This window comes from Triticum aestivum, chromosome 1A (assembly GCF_018294505.1).
Source record: "Triticum aestivum cultivar Chinese Spring chromosome 1A, IWGSC CS RefSeq v2.1, whole genome shotgun sequence".
Classification (NCBI taxonomy): domain Eukaryota; kingdom Viridiplantae; phylum Streptophyta; class Magnoliopsida; order Poales; family Poaceae; genus Triticum; species Triticum aestivum.
Window position 1 is genome coordinate 221984720 of NC_057794.1, and position 15054 is coordinate 221999773.

General features: G+C 47.2%; 1 long non-coding RNA gene across 1 annotated transcript; it reads right to left on the minus strand.

Moving 5' to 3' along the window:
* Nucleotides 1–13155: 13155 nt before the first annotated feature.
* On the minus strand, nucleotides 13156–14726 carry LOC123112185 (uncharacterized). Its single transcript, XR_006455271.1, has 3 exons — nucleotides 14572–14726; nucleotides 14270–14496; nucleotides 13156–13693 (listed from the first exon to the last, which is right to left on the minus strand). It is a non-coding gene; the product is annotated as an uncharacterized lncRNA (long non-coding RNA).
* Nucleotides 14727–15054: the final 328 nt, after the last annotated feature.

A 15054-nucleotide genomic window follows, 5' to 3' on the forward strand; every position in this document is an offset into this window, starting at 1 on the left:
ATAGCTGGAAAACCATCAAGGTATGCAATGACCTTGTGCAGGTTCAAAAAGGATGAATGATTTGTGTTGCCCATAGTGCCATGATATTTTGTAGGAGTGACGACCAAGGTGGAAACCCTCAAGAAGGCGTTGGTCGAAGCCCAGGAGAGAGCGGCAAAAGAACAAGCTGCTCGCGAAAAACACGAGACCAGGGTTGGTGAGGTCCAGCAGGAGCTCCAAGACGCCGTGAAGAAATACGAGTCCTTGGAGCGCAATCTTGCAGACCAAGAGTCCGAACTTGCCAAGGCCCGCCAAAGTGCACACGATGCCCGGGTTGAAGCCCAGGGCGCCCTCCAGGACATCCAGGAGGCCAGAAAAATCGCGCGGGTAAGGCCTTTATTATGCAGAGCAAGTATGTGAAGAAAAGGTTCCTCTTACTGACCCGGATTTGGAGTTCTCCAGGGGTGTTTGCGGATCTGCCGCGTAGTGCTGCCGACGCTGCGGAATTCTTCCAAGCCGAAGAGGGGAGCTCGACTGAGAAGCTGTTCTGGTCGCAATACCTTGCACCAGAGCATCCGATGCCCCTTAGCGATCAACTGAAATAGCTAACCGAACTGCATAGGGTGGCCGAACTGGCCATGAAGGATTTGATAATTCGTCTGTGGCCTGCCGAAGCCCTACCCAGCAGCTACTTTGGGCTCGTGAAGCGGCTGGTCAATGCCTGCCCTCGGCTTGACGCCATCAAGCGGTCAGTCTACATTGAAGGTGTGCGGATGGCCTTCGCCCGTGTCAAGGTGCAGTGGGCGAAGATGGACGCCGTCAAGCTTGCGACCGAGGGACCGCCCGCGAGCAAGGAGCACTGCATGCCAGAGCAGTATTTTGATGATGTGCTGAAGGGATCCTGCATTGCAGAGGGCCAGTATTCAAAAGACGTTATCTTTGAATGAAGTCATTCATGTTATCCCTTCCTGTATTATGAAACAAAGCCGTTATGTAATATAATGTTTGTTTGTTTGAAAATTTTACCTCATGTGCGGCCGTTTTGTTAAATCTGAGAGTTGGCCAATCGTCGGCTTCAGCTCCCATGTAGGTAGTACGGGGGTGTTCGGGATGAAATCTAAACACTCTTGATCCAAGAGTTTGGTCCTTGAAGGAGGTGTTTAGCGCAACGAACCAGGCAATCGGACTATGTGGTTTTATCACCCTCGCTTAGCCATAGGAATTTGACAAACTAGGGTGCTATAGACACCTGATCGGGTAAAGGCCGATCCATCGCATAATGCGGGAAAAATCGCAAAAGATTTGTAACCTCCGAATAGCTGACTAGCTCTCGCCGTATCATGACGGTCAGTTTTCGGCTTTCTCTACTGAGGTGTTTGCTCGGATAAACTAGAAACACAATCGCAGTAGTTCTCCCTTTACTACCCTAGCCGATAGGACGGAACATAAGGTAGCAAGCACATGAGCTGGGCAACCCAACTATTGACCAAAGACATGATTCGGAGCCGATGCATATAATGCTAAAATTTGGGGTGCTGAACTGTACTATAAAAAGTGTTCGGACTTTGTTGCCGTAGTATGGAGCACAATGAAGCCCCTGGCGAATTAAAGCGCACCAAAGTGTACGGGTGCAAAGGATAGCGAAATAAAATGAAGTAGTAAGCTAGTGCCACGTAGGTTGGGCCACAAACTGTTTCCATTATAATTTAATTAATACGTCAAAGCGTATTTGTACAAATAGTGCGATAAGCAATAGAGCTATTTAACATGCCAAGACCAAAGGGGAGCTGTGTGCGGGTCCTGAAAATAGGTAGAATGATCATCAAGAAGAACATCTAGAGATTCCCCCACACGTCTATACTACTTGCCGCCTTGGTATATCTATCCTTCGAAAGGACCGATGATCAGGTCGTCGAGAGGGGCCTATAGATAAGAGACCAAAAAAATGGTAAAAAGGAAAAGGAAAAGTATGTGTGAGAGCCGTATGATGGACCACAATCAAGTTGCGCCTCCGCCTATGCCCATGGTATTTTGAGTGCATAGTTATGTACCCGTGGTACGTACGCCGCCATTTGGTCGGGACTGAGACGGAGGCCGAATTGCTAGTCGAGCTCCTAACGGACTGGACTGTCCAGCTGTAGAGTAGTCCGGACTCGTTTGACAGTGTCCAGGAGCTTGGCCGCCAAATTAAGGTTCTGCTTGATAAGGCCGCTCTGTACTTCTGCTGCTAGGGCCGCGGTGTGCTCCTCAGTACGGAGGGAGTGCTCTGTGTTTCCATTGACTGTTATGACACCGCGTGGTCCGGGCATCTTAAGTTTGAGATAAGCATAGTGTGGCACCGCATTGAATCGAGCAAATGTAGTTCGTCCAAGCAGTGCGTGATAGCCACTGCAGAAGGGGACGATGTCGAAGATCAATTCTTCGCTTTGGAAGTTGTCTGGGGATCTGAAGACAACTTCCAATGTGATTGAACCAGTGCAGTGGGCCTCTACACCTGGTATTACTCCTTTAGGTAGTTTTTGTGGGCTTGATCCTTGATGGATCGATGCCCATTTTGCGGACTGTATCCTGATAGAGTAGGTTGAGGCTGCTGCCGCCGTCCATGAGGACTCGTGTGAGGTTGAATCCATCAATAATTGGGTTAAGGACCAGTGCAGCTGAACGCCATGACGTATACTGGTCGAATGGTCCCTGCGATCGAAAGTGATCGGGTAGGACGACCATGGGTTTAATTTTGGGGCGGCTGGCTCTATCGCATAGACATCCCTAAGCGCACGTTTGCGCTCCCTCTTAGGGATGTAGGTGACGTATATCATGTTCACCATTTTAACCTGGGGGGGACTTCTTCTGCCCCCCTCCCCCCGTGTTCGGCGGACAGGGCTCCTCGTCGTCATTCTCGCTTTGCGACCCTTTCTCCTTATCTTTGGCATTTAACTTGCCGGTCTGTTTGAAGACCCAACAACTCGAGTGGGTATGATTGGCTGGTTTATCAGGGGTGTCGTGGATCTGACATTGACAATCGAGTATGCGGTCCAGGATAGAAGAGCCTGAATTGTTTCTTTTATATGGCTTCTTCCGCTGACCAGACTTGGAGCCACTGAATCCTGCGTTGACCTCCGTGTCATCAGTATTGTCACCATTGTTTCGACGCTTATGCCTATTGCGTCGGGGCTTGCCATTGCTATTCCTAGCTTTGGAGGTGCTAGGTTCGCTTGCATTATGATTGCTACGGGCTAGCCAACTATCTTCGCCCGCTCAAAAGCGGGTCATAAGTGCCGTGAGGGCCGCCATGGACTTCGGCTTTTCTTGGCCGAGGTGTTAGGCGAGCCATTCGTCGCGGATGCTGTGCTTAAAGTCCGCTAGGGCTTCGGCATCCGGGCAGTCGACGATCTGGTTCTTTTTAGTTAAGAACCTTGTCCAGAATTTCCTGGCCGACTCTCCAGGCTGTTGAACTATGTGAATTAAGTCGTCGGCATCCGAGGGTCGGATGTATGTGCCTTGGAAGTTGTCGCGGAAGGCGTCTTCCAAGTCCTCCCAGCTGCCAATGGAGTTTTCGGGTAGACTGTTCAACCAGTGCCGAGCTGGTCCCTTGAGTTTTAGCGGGAGGTATTTGATGGCATGAAGATCATCACCGTGAGCCATATGAATATGGAGAAGAAAGTCCTCAATCCATACTGCGGGATCTGTTGTTCCATCATATGATTTGATATTTACGGGTTTAAACCCTTCTGGGAATTCATGCTCCATTACTTCATCACTGAAGCAGAGGGGGTGTGCGGCGCCTCTATATCGGGCCAGGCCGCGTCATAGTTCGGACGGCGTCCGTCTGCGGCTTTCGGCCCGGGCGTGATTACGCTTGTCATGTTTGGCTTGATAACCATCGTCGCGCGTCGAGGCACGCCCCCGTGATCCGTAGATCGACCTGGCCGGACCTACTTTATTCTTCAGGTCCTGCGGCAGGTCATATGTGTGTCCTCGAGACGTTGTGTCTCTACCTTTATGGAGAGATAGTATGGGCCGGCGATCGGTTTGAGTTGCCGTTTTGTCCCAGCCACGTGGTGGTTGGTCAGCCGCATTACATGTTGCTGGTACAGGCTCAAGTGCCTCGTCATCGAATTGAGGTAGCAGTTTATCGGGTAACTTTTGGTTGGGCGCACAAGGCCGTATTCCTCGGCTGCCAGGACATTAGTCCATCTGTCGTTGAGTAGATCTTGATCAGCTTGAAGTTGCCGTTGTTTCTTTTTCATACTCCTTGTAGTGGATATTAGTCGTTGCTTAAAGCGCTCCTGCTCGAGAGGTTCCTCAGGCACGATAAAGTCTTCGTCGCCGAGGCTCTCTTCATCCTTGGAGAGAGGAAGATAATTGCTATCCTCGGGGTCTTCATTTTCAGCCTGTTCACCAGGGCTAACTTGCCCATCTTCCCGGTCGTCCTGTTCAGAGGTCGGCTCGACAGGGTTTTCTTGGTCTTCGGCATCATCCGGAGTATTGTTGTCTCTCGTGTCGGTATTGCTGTCTTTGCTGCGGTGCGATTTAGAGCGGCGCCGTCAGCATTTTGGTTGTATCTCGGGAGGTTTGTCCTCTACTGGATTTTTCTCATTATCGCCGTCACCCTCCTTGGGTGTATCCACCATGTACACGTCATACGAAGAGGTGGCCGTCTAGCGTCCGGTAAACGGTGGGTTTTGGGTCTGCTCTTCTCCGACATCGTCTTCCATACCGTCGATGTCTTCGGAGCCGTAATCGAGCATGTCAGTTAAGTCCTCGATAGTAGCGATGAAGTGGGTGGTGGGTGGGACGTTAAATTCCCCGCTCTCAGCCCCTAGTCCGCGCTGGGCGTAGTTTGGACGTTGCTCCTTCGTAATGACGAGGGATCGCATCAAGTCCAGAGCCTCACTTAAAGGCGAGGTTTGGCCAGGGAGAAGAGAATCCGTGGAGTACGGCGGGAAGGGTATTCCTCGGCCGAGCTCACACGATGCCGACTCCGAGAGTTTGGAGCGAGTGTCCGGGGAAGAGTCTGGCTTTGTGATGGTTGTCAGCGACACTGCTTGCTCCGGCTCTCCCTACTGGGCCTAGTGGCCACAGATAGTCCGGCGGGTTTAGAAATCCCGTCTTCGGAACTGGCGATGCGCTCCGACTCTAAGGCCAGAGAGGAGGTTGGGGTCGTGAATCCTTGGAAGATCAAGTCTCCTCGGATGTCAGCGACATAATCCAAGTTTCCAAAACTAATCTGGTGACCTGGGGCGTAGCTGTCGATCTTCTCTAGATGGCCAAGCGAGTTGGCCCACGGTGCAAAGCCGCCAAACACAAAGATCTGACTGGGGAGGAAAACCTCCCCCGGGCAGCATCGTTGTAGATGATTGATGGAGCCGTCGAACCTTCTGGTGACGCTGCAACGGAACTCTCAATGAAAGCACCAATGTTGGTGTCAAAACTGGCGGATCTCGGGTAGGGGGTCCCGAACTGTGCGTCTAAGGTCGATGGTAACAGGAGGTAGGGAACACAATATTTTACCCAGGTTTGGGTCCTCTTGATGGAGGTAATACCCTACGCCCTGCTTGATTGATATTGATGAGTATGAGGATTACAAGAGTTGATCTACCACGAGATAATTGTAGCTAAACCCTAGAAGTCTAGCCTGTATGATTGTGATTATGATCACCTCTATGGACTAAACCCTCTGGTTTATAGACACCGGAGGGGCCTAGGGTTGTACAGAGTCGGTTTACAAAAGATGGAATCTACATATCTGAACGCCAAGCTTGCCATCCACGCAAAGGAGAGTCCCATCCGGATACGGGAAGAAGTCTTCTGTCTTGTATCTTCATAGCCCATTAGTCCAGCCCATGTTACATAGTCCGGACGCCCGAGGACCCCTTAATCCAGGACTCCCTCAGCCTTCATTTCAGATTTTTTCTTCGTTCCAAGTTTTCAGCTTTGTTCATTCCCATTTTTTGTAATGGTGCTTGTTTCAAGCATTCTTTAATCAGTTCGCGATCTCTTCGTTCTCTTGCATTTTGATTCACTCAAGTATCTTCGTTTGTTTTCTAATTCTTTCCAATGATTCGTTCTCTTCTCTTCGTTCATTTTCATTGCCATGGTGGTTCGTTTAAGATTTTCACTTCTGTTCTTATAATATCAATTCATTTGTTCTTTCCAGTCCTACCGGTGGTTCATGAAGACCTTCCGATTTTTTTACGCTATATCTCCTTTAATCTTTTCCAACGCGAATAAGTAGTATGCAAATCCATTGCTTCTCATCAATTAAATTTGATGAAGGATAAGCATAACATAATTCTTATTCTTCTTTCATCAAGTGGATTAATTTCTTCCTTCGGAGATTTTTCGTGATGAATAATCTCTTGGTTCTAAGTTGTTCTTCTTTCTTTTCCAGAGTTCCAGGTTTTTCTTGCTAGCCTCATCGGAAGCTCCATCTAAATCATCAGCAAAGCTTTAATCATATTCTTTTCATCTTTCAATTCTATCTCATAATCCTTTTGTTACCGGAGTTCTTCATTGTGGTTCATCATGATTTAATTCATTTATCAAGTGTTCATCAAGATTCTTGTTGGAGGAGTGCAAGTATCTTTTCTTCTTGCATCTCGAAGTGCAATTAGTTCTCGTATTCTTTTGAAGTGGATTTTTGCATTTCTTCATTCTTCTCAGCTATTCAATCATTTCCGTTTGTGGCCGGCTTATCATCTCATAATTTTGAGATGTTTTCCATAAGCCCACAACAATCTTATTCTTTTTGTTGTTGAATTTCCAACAACTTTGTTCAACCCTTAATGAGGACATCAATACCATTGTTACACCCACAGCCCCTGCCGCTATACATACTGGACCAATTACTAGAGCTCATGCACGCCAATTGAATTATCAGGTACTTTCGTTTCTTGGTAACGATTCTAATGTCCATGAGAATATGATGCTGCCTAAATTGGATACATTTGTTTTGCTTACAAATGAAGGGCCTAGCTTGGACAGGAAAGATGAACCTTGGAGCAAGTTCAAGCATGAAGATGATGGCATGCGCAAGGGGAACAAGAACGGAGTTACAAGTGATGATTCTAGGACTTTGAAGCCACCATAATGAGTGCATGAAGCCTTGGACGAAATATACAAGATGCCACTTCATAAATTTCGTCCAGAGGCTATTCTAGGTGCCACGTCACCTTATTTTTGGGCCATACCCATGTAATTTCGAAATAATTATAGGAAGTTTTTAGAGTCCGTATGTGTGGGGAAACAAGAGTTAGGGTTGGTTTCGGACCCCTCCTCCAAGGGCCACGAAATTCCCCCTCTCTCCTCCATATATACAGCCCTTAGGGCATCATTTAGACTTTGGGTTTTGTTTAGATTAAAAGTTCGCCATATTGTAACTTCGCGTACTTCATTTGTGTTCAATGACCAGACCAAGACGTCACAGAACCCCACCTTGATCAATAAAGCTTTCATCATATATTCGCAATATCCAGATTGCAATCTCAGTTTCTTGCTTGTCCTTCGTTTGCTCGCAAGAAACAGGCCCTCGTGGTCAGGTTGATCACTCTCCGGCGTGGTCAATAACCCCTCGGAAGTTGGTGTAGCGATTTCTAAGGCGCAACGTGTCGCACATTCGTAGTCGGATCGTCAAGGTCGACTCCCATAGAAAACGATAGCCACCATCTCATCGAAACATCGGGACACCTTTGCCTCTATCAAGTGGTATCAGATTTCCAGGTTGCTTGGTGTGATTTTATAGTTTTCGTAGTTTAGATCAAGTCTGTTCTTCATACCTACAGTCCACGAAAAAGCCAAAAAAAATTTAGGGTTAGTTCATCATATCCGAACCAGTCTGAGCCTTTGCATAGTCTTTTCAGTATTTTGCTTTGTTGAATTTGCGGTTGCATCGTCGTGTCTAGTTGCTGGTCTTAGAGTCTAGTCTTTTAGAGTTTCGAGTTTTGGTCATAAGTTGTCACGCCGCCGCCGCACCATCATCATCGCCCCTGCCATCTACCACCACCGCTTATCCGCCACCGATCGTCTCCATATACCATCACCAATCCGTATCCATATACCACCACCAATCCGTATCCATATACCACCACCGCTGCCATATCCTACCACCATATATCCACCACCAATCCGAGTTCCTTTCATATTAGGTTTGTTTTCGAGATCCGTCTAATTTCTGATTCGTGTTTCCTTGCCTGAGTAGGTTTCCAAAAAAAGAGTCTGGAGACCCTCGGGCAGTTTTTAGGCCAAAATTTTCGCAGGCAAAATTTTTTTTCCCCATCCTATTTTGAGGCTTTTTTGAGTCTTCTGAGCCACGTGCCATCATAGTGATTTTTTGTCACACTTTTTCGTCGTCGCTACCCTGATTTCCAAAAAAGAGTCAAATTTTTTTTCGTGCCCATCCTGTCAGTTTGAACCGGGAAGAGTTTTGAGACACTCACCATTATAGCGATTTTTCAAAAAAAATAGGAGCGCAAAAAAACAGGAGCGCCAAAAAAAACAGAGCGAAAAAAATGAATTCCAGAGTGTGCTTTTCCCTTGTTTACGTGCAGCACCATGATTTTGTTAGTGTTCTAGGCTCGCATCTCTAGCACGGTCTAGCTTAGGACCAGCACAGTACCGTTGTTGAGTGTTTATTCAACTTTGTATCTCTGAATTGATTATTGCTAATCTTTTTGCTACCATATTATAAGCCTTCATAACTCCACATAAATCTACGTCGTGCGTTTGACTCTCCCTGGTAATCACTCTATCCAAGCTTTGAGAGTTTTGACTACATCGGTTGCCGATCACCGCTTGCTGCTGGGTAAGAACTGGTAAGAATTTGAGATTTTCTTGACGGATTTGTGACACCACCACCACCACTTGTTAGTAGTCTATAGGATCATATTCTTGTGTGTTTCTATTGTTGCTAACCATGGTTGGATCACAAGCCGACGAGATTGACTGGGAGAACTTGACGAACAAGGAGCTTCATGATAAGTTTCAGCAAATGATGAGTGGACAGGTGCAGGATGTGCTAAACAAATTTGAAGAGGCCATGGAGAAGATAGATGGCATGGAGAAGATGTTCGAAACAAAGCTCGACAACAAGTTTACTGAATTGCTTTCGCGTGTTCCACCACCACCGCCGGCTGCACCTGTCGCACCTCTACAACAACAACAACAACAACAACAACAACAACAACAACAACAACAATAACAACAACAACAACAACAACAACAACAACAACAACAACAACAACAACAACAACAACAATGTAGCCTTCCAAATCAAGTGGGACGAGCACTACACGTTCCCATTGACCCTGGGCAAAATTCTGGTGCCGCTATTGATGCTTCTGTAGCTCCTGCTGCTACTGCAGAGGTGGAGGACCATTACGAGGATGAGGTTGATCAAAATCATAACTACGTGCAACCACTAGCACCACCACCACCACCTGGTCGTCCTCAGGTATATCATCGCAACGGTAGTGCTGCACCACCACCTGAGGTACGAGATCATGACCTTTTTCCTAAACTGAAATTGAATATTCCACCATTTGAGGGTAGATATGTTCCTGATATATATCTTACTTGGGAGTTAGAAACTGAACAACGTTTTACATGTTTACAATATCCCGAGGAGAGACGTGTTCCTGCTGATGTTTGTGCTTTCACTAGTTTTGCATGTGTTTGGTGGTCCGAACATTGTAGATTATATCCTATTCCAGCTACTTGGGCTGCTTTGAAAACTGCTATGCATACTCGTTGGGTTCCACCATATTATCAACATGAATTACTTCAAAAATTGCAGCGCTTAAGACAAGGAAAAAAATTCTGTAGAAGAATATTATTAGGAATTACAAACTGGCATGATTAGATGTGGTATTGTTGAGGAGAATGAGGCTATGGTTGCACATTTTATGGGTGGATTAAATAGAGAGATTCAGACCATTCTAGAGTATAAGGAGTATAATAATATCACTCATTTATTCCATGTTGCTTGTAAAGCTGAACGTGAAGTGCAGGATCGACAGGCATTGGCACAGACTAACTTTTCTGCAGGTCGACCTTCATCATGGACACCACGTGCATCCTCTACTTCCACACATTCTACTGCAACGACACCTCCATCAGTTGTTACCTCCAACCATGATACAAGGAAGCAAGCACAACCACCATTATCTGCTAAGAGCACACCTATCGGGACTGCACAGAGTTCTTCTTCTTCCATGGCATCAACAGGGCACACAAGTGATATTATTTGTCGTTGTTGCAAGGGAAGAGGACATTTGGCGAGAGAATGCAAATCTCAGTATGTGATGATTGCTACTGAGGATGGTGGGTATGAGTCTGCTAGTGACTATGATGAGGAGACTTTGTGATGTAGGGTGGAACCCTATATGGCCGATCTTTCATGAAAGGAGCGGATCCCATGATGAACACGAAGAACACGAGGGGAAATCACAAAGGGGAACACAAGAGAAACACTCAAACCAACAAGTATGATCACACATGTGCTAGATCCATGAACATAAAAGGAGATACATGATCCACGATCAACAAGGGACGATACACGGTAACCGGTTCTTCTCCAAAGGAGGTCTTGATGGGGCCACCCAAAAGGGGGTCTTGAATCCAAGGGGATCTTCTCCGTAGAGGGGCCGCGGTCTCTCTCGTGGAGTAGATCCGATGTGGATGAGCGAGGCTCTATCTCTAATATGAGCTATCACAACGCTAACCCTAGCTAGGAGGAGTAGGAGGTCTATTTATAGTCTTAGTGCAAATGGGGATGAAGTGAGGGGGTACATGGGCCTCGGGCCCGAATCCTGTGCGCAGACAGGTACCGGACGTCCGCTAGGGACCGGTCGTCCGATGGCTCATGGGCGGCCGGACGTTCGGTAGTCGCCGGTCGTCCGCTCGTTCTGGCTCGGATGCTGAACTAGTGGATTTCCGGAAGTGGTCGGTCGTCCGATCACCGGACGTCCGGTGGCGTCGGACTTCCGCTCATTTGGCACGGGTGCAGGGTTGTCGGTCGTCCGGTCTGGGCCGGACGTCCGCTCGCTGTAGCTCGGCTGGGACTTCAGGCGCTGGACGTCCGATCCCGACCGGTTGTCCGGTGGCTGGGGCTTCTTATGCAGCTCTTCTTCTTGTCCTTCACGGTTGGTGTTCTCGCCGTCTTGTCCATTGGGTGTAGTCGCTCCGCGGCTCTCCTCCAAGTACCTGATCACACATAGTGTTTCCGCTTGAGGTTGTAGCCATGTCTCATGTATAGGAAATGGTAGTTCGGAGAGGAGCGAGTTCACCTTATCTTTGATAGCCTTTGCTCGTGCCCTTGTCATTGGTCCAAGTGGTGTTGTGGAAGACGTAGGTAGGTCCATGTGGATGATCTTGGGATGCTCCACATCATCTCCCCTCCCTTGGGAAAGATTCGACCTTAGATCGAATTCTTCATCACCATGGTAGGGCGAGAGATCCTTGACATTGAAGATGTCGCTCACGTTGTACTTGTCGTGCGGGAACTCGATCTTGTAAGCGTTGTTGTTGTTGTAGCATGCAAGCACCTTGAAGGGTCCATCCGCTCGTGGAAGAAGTTTGGACTTGCATTCGGTGGGGAAGCGGTCCTTGCGAAGGTGTAGCCAGACAAGATCACCAATGTTGAATGCCATGGGGTGCTTGTTGATGTTGAGCTTGGTCGCAAGTCATTGTACTTGGTGCTCGATGGTGTGCCTTGTATCTTCATGCACCTTCTTGAGATGGTTCACACGTGTACTTGTGTCCATATTGATGCGCTCTTGGAGTGGTAGAGGAAGAATGTCCAATGGGGACAATGGGTTGAATCCGTAGACGACCTCGATAGGGGACTTGCCGGTAGTTGAGTGTCTTGCGTGGTTGTAGGCGAACTCGACGATAGGTAGGCATTCCTCCCACTCCTTGATGTTCTTCTTGTTAGCACGCAAAGTAGAGTGGAGAGTGTGTGGTTAGTCACCTCCGTTTGGCCGTCGGTTTGTGCGTGGTAAGCCGTGGAGAAGAGTAGCTTGATTTCGAGCTTGGCGCATAAGGTTTTCCAAAATTAGCTTAGGAACTTGACGTCGCGGTCCGAGACTATCGTCTTTGGCAATCCATGTAGACGAAGTATTTCCCGACAAAAGATATTGGCAACATGTGAAGCATCGTCTATCTTTTTGCAAGGAATGAAATGTGCCATCTTAGAGAATCGGTCCACAACAACAAATATCGAATCCTTTCCATTTCTAATTCTAGGCAATCCAAGTACAAAATCCATGCTAATATCTTCCCATGGTTGATATGGAATTGGGTGAGGCATATAAAGGCCACGGGATTGATCTTTAGACTTAGCTTTGCGACATGTAGAGCATCGGTTGGTGAAGCGGTTGACGTCGCGAAACATCTTGGCATAGGGAATAGCAAAAGTAGGATCATGTGCATACAAGTCTTTTATGTGCTCAAATCCAATGACATCCAATTCAAGTTGAGTAACAAGCATGCATATGCGGGAAAGAGCGTCTGCCACAACATTTTCCTTATCTTTGATGTACTTGATGACATAAGGAAAAGACTCAATGAATTCACTCCATTTAGCATGACGCTTGTTCAACTTGGTTTGACCCTTAAGGTATTTAAGCGTTTCATGATCGGTATGAATGATAAATTCATGAGGGCGAAGATAATGTTCCCATTCATGCAAAACTCACACTAAAGCATATAACTCTTTATCATAGATGGGGTAATTGAGTTGCGCTCCGGAAAGTTTCTTGTAACGACCCGAACCTGATAAGATTCGATGTCTCTGTGCTCACTGTGCTAGTCCCTGGATCAACTTGCTAGCACACACAGTCCCTGGATCAACTCGCTAGCACACACAGTACATATGAATATCAAATAACAAGTGCATCATTTACTATAACGTATGATCCAGAATTCATAAAGTATTACAAACTGAGTAGCACATAGCTAACTTTATTCAATAATAACAGCGGAAAGGTAGCATAATAAACGATGAATCCCATCAATGCCCATTGACGAAAATGATGAGTGAAGACTCGCGACCCTACTGTATCTCACTGATCACCTGAATATCCTGCAACATGATATGTTGCAGCCACAAAGGATCAATACATTGAATGTATTAGCAAATTACACATAATGATAAAGCAAACCTACATCTACCTGCAAAGTATGACAAACAAAACACTCAAGTTGGTTTCACATAAAACTACCTTCACCTACCTCCACGACATAGGCAAGGTGCAAACAACACAGATGATAAAGATATTCAAGATGTCTCAAGTGCGCTCAGTCCTGGCGCATTCTCTAGGGAAAATAGAGCGCTCGGCCAGTGACGCATTCACGTGAGAAAAGCCCCGACAACCCAAGTGCGCTCAGCCATGGCGCATTCTCTAGGGACAATAGAGCGCTCAGCCATTAACGCATTCACCTGAGAAAAAGTCCCGAGCCTACAACTATAAAGACTCACCACTTCCATGCATCACTCGACACGTACCCACGTCTACCATAGCAAGTCCAAGCATACAATTAAACAACGCAAACAGGACACACACATGGCAACAAGCAACATAAGAATCACACAAGCATACAACATATCATAACAGTGTATAGTAGACATATAGGATGCATAATCAAAAGTGTAACTTGCCTTGACAGGTGTTGGAGTATTCTAACGCTCAATTCTGATCCGCTTCACTCTCCGGACAATCTATACGTTTAATGAATGCACCGGTAAATAAACTATGCTCACATAACACTAAAATAAAGTAAACAACAAGGATTTCAAAAAAAAAACTTAATTAACAGAACATATCAGTAGTTATATAATATCTACATGCTAGTGGAATCACAATGCAAAAATAATCAACTAAATGGGATAAGCGGTTTGAAAGATATGGCCTCCGGAAGTTTGAACTTAAATTTGAGCAAATTCAAATTTAAACACTTCAAAATGTGAAATTTTGGTTCTACAATATTCTCCTGGTCTCTACGAGTACAGAAGACAAAAGAATCGATGAATTTGGAGTTACGGAACTTAAGATAAACCTAAATGAAATTTGATATGGAATCTGCAAAGAAAAATTATGCCATAACTGATTTCTGGAAGAACTGCTACGGTACTGTGGATGTGCGACGTGGCGGGTTTCTAATGGCTGTTACCTGTCCGCTGGGACGCTTAAACGGCGAACGGCCACAACATAGAGAAAAACGGTTCGGCGAAAAAAACCGTATGCCATCCACTATCAGCAGTTGGATGGAGATCAGGCGGTTGAGGGCGGCTCACCAGAGTTGGAGAAGAACGACGCCGGCGGCTCAGGCGGCGATGGTGGCGCGTCTCCGGCGCGTCTCCGGAGGCGGTGAGTGGATGGATGGATGCGTAGGTGTACGGCGGTTGGTTAGGTGACGTTGTACAGCGACGGGGCTTCCTCTAGTGGTGATGCCGAGGGGCTGGAGTGTCGCCGGCGGTGCTCTGCTTCGGGCGGAGGTCCTAGCGCTCGTTCTAGTGCTCCCCTGCGAGAACTGGTAGGTGAGGGAGGGAGAGGAGGTCAAGGCGAAGACAACCGAGGGTAAGGGGGCGCTGGTAACCTTCTGCGTCGACGGAAACGACCGGCGAAGGAGCTTCTACTGCGGAACTCCGGTGAGATCGGGGCGACGCCCTAGGGCACGGGTGATAGAGATTTTGGGAAAAATCGGCAGAGGAGGACTCGGGGAATATTTATACGGAGTCAGGACTGGGCTAGGGGCAGCAGGTCGATCGAAATCGATCGATACGATTCGACCTGGGTTCGGCTACACAAGTTCAGGATGAACACGGCTGAGATGGGAGATGACAAGTGGGGCCTAGCAGTCAGTGGCTGAAGCGAGGAGGCGACGGGCTGCACGTCGCTGCGTACTGGTTCGGGTGGCCACTGGGCCGCGGTGTGGGGCGCTGCTGGGCCGCGGGCTGGCTGGCCGTCCGGCTCCCTGGCTCGCTCTCTCTCTCTCTAAAAAACATTTGTTACAGGAATTAAACTTATAGCTAAATAAAATACCAAGCTGGAAAATATAAAATAACAAAAACACACAGTA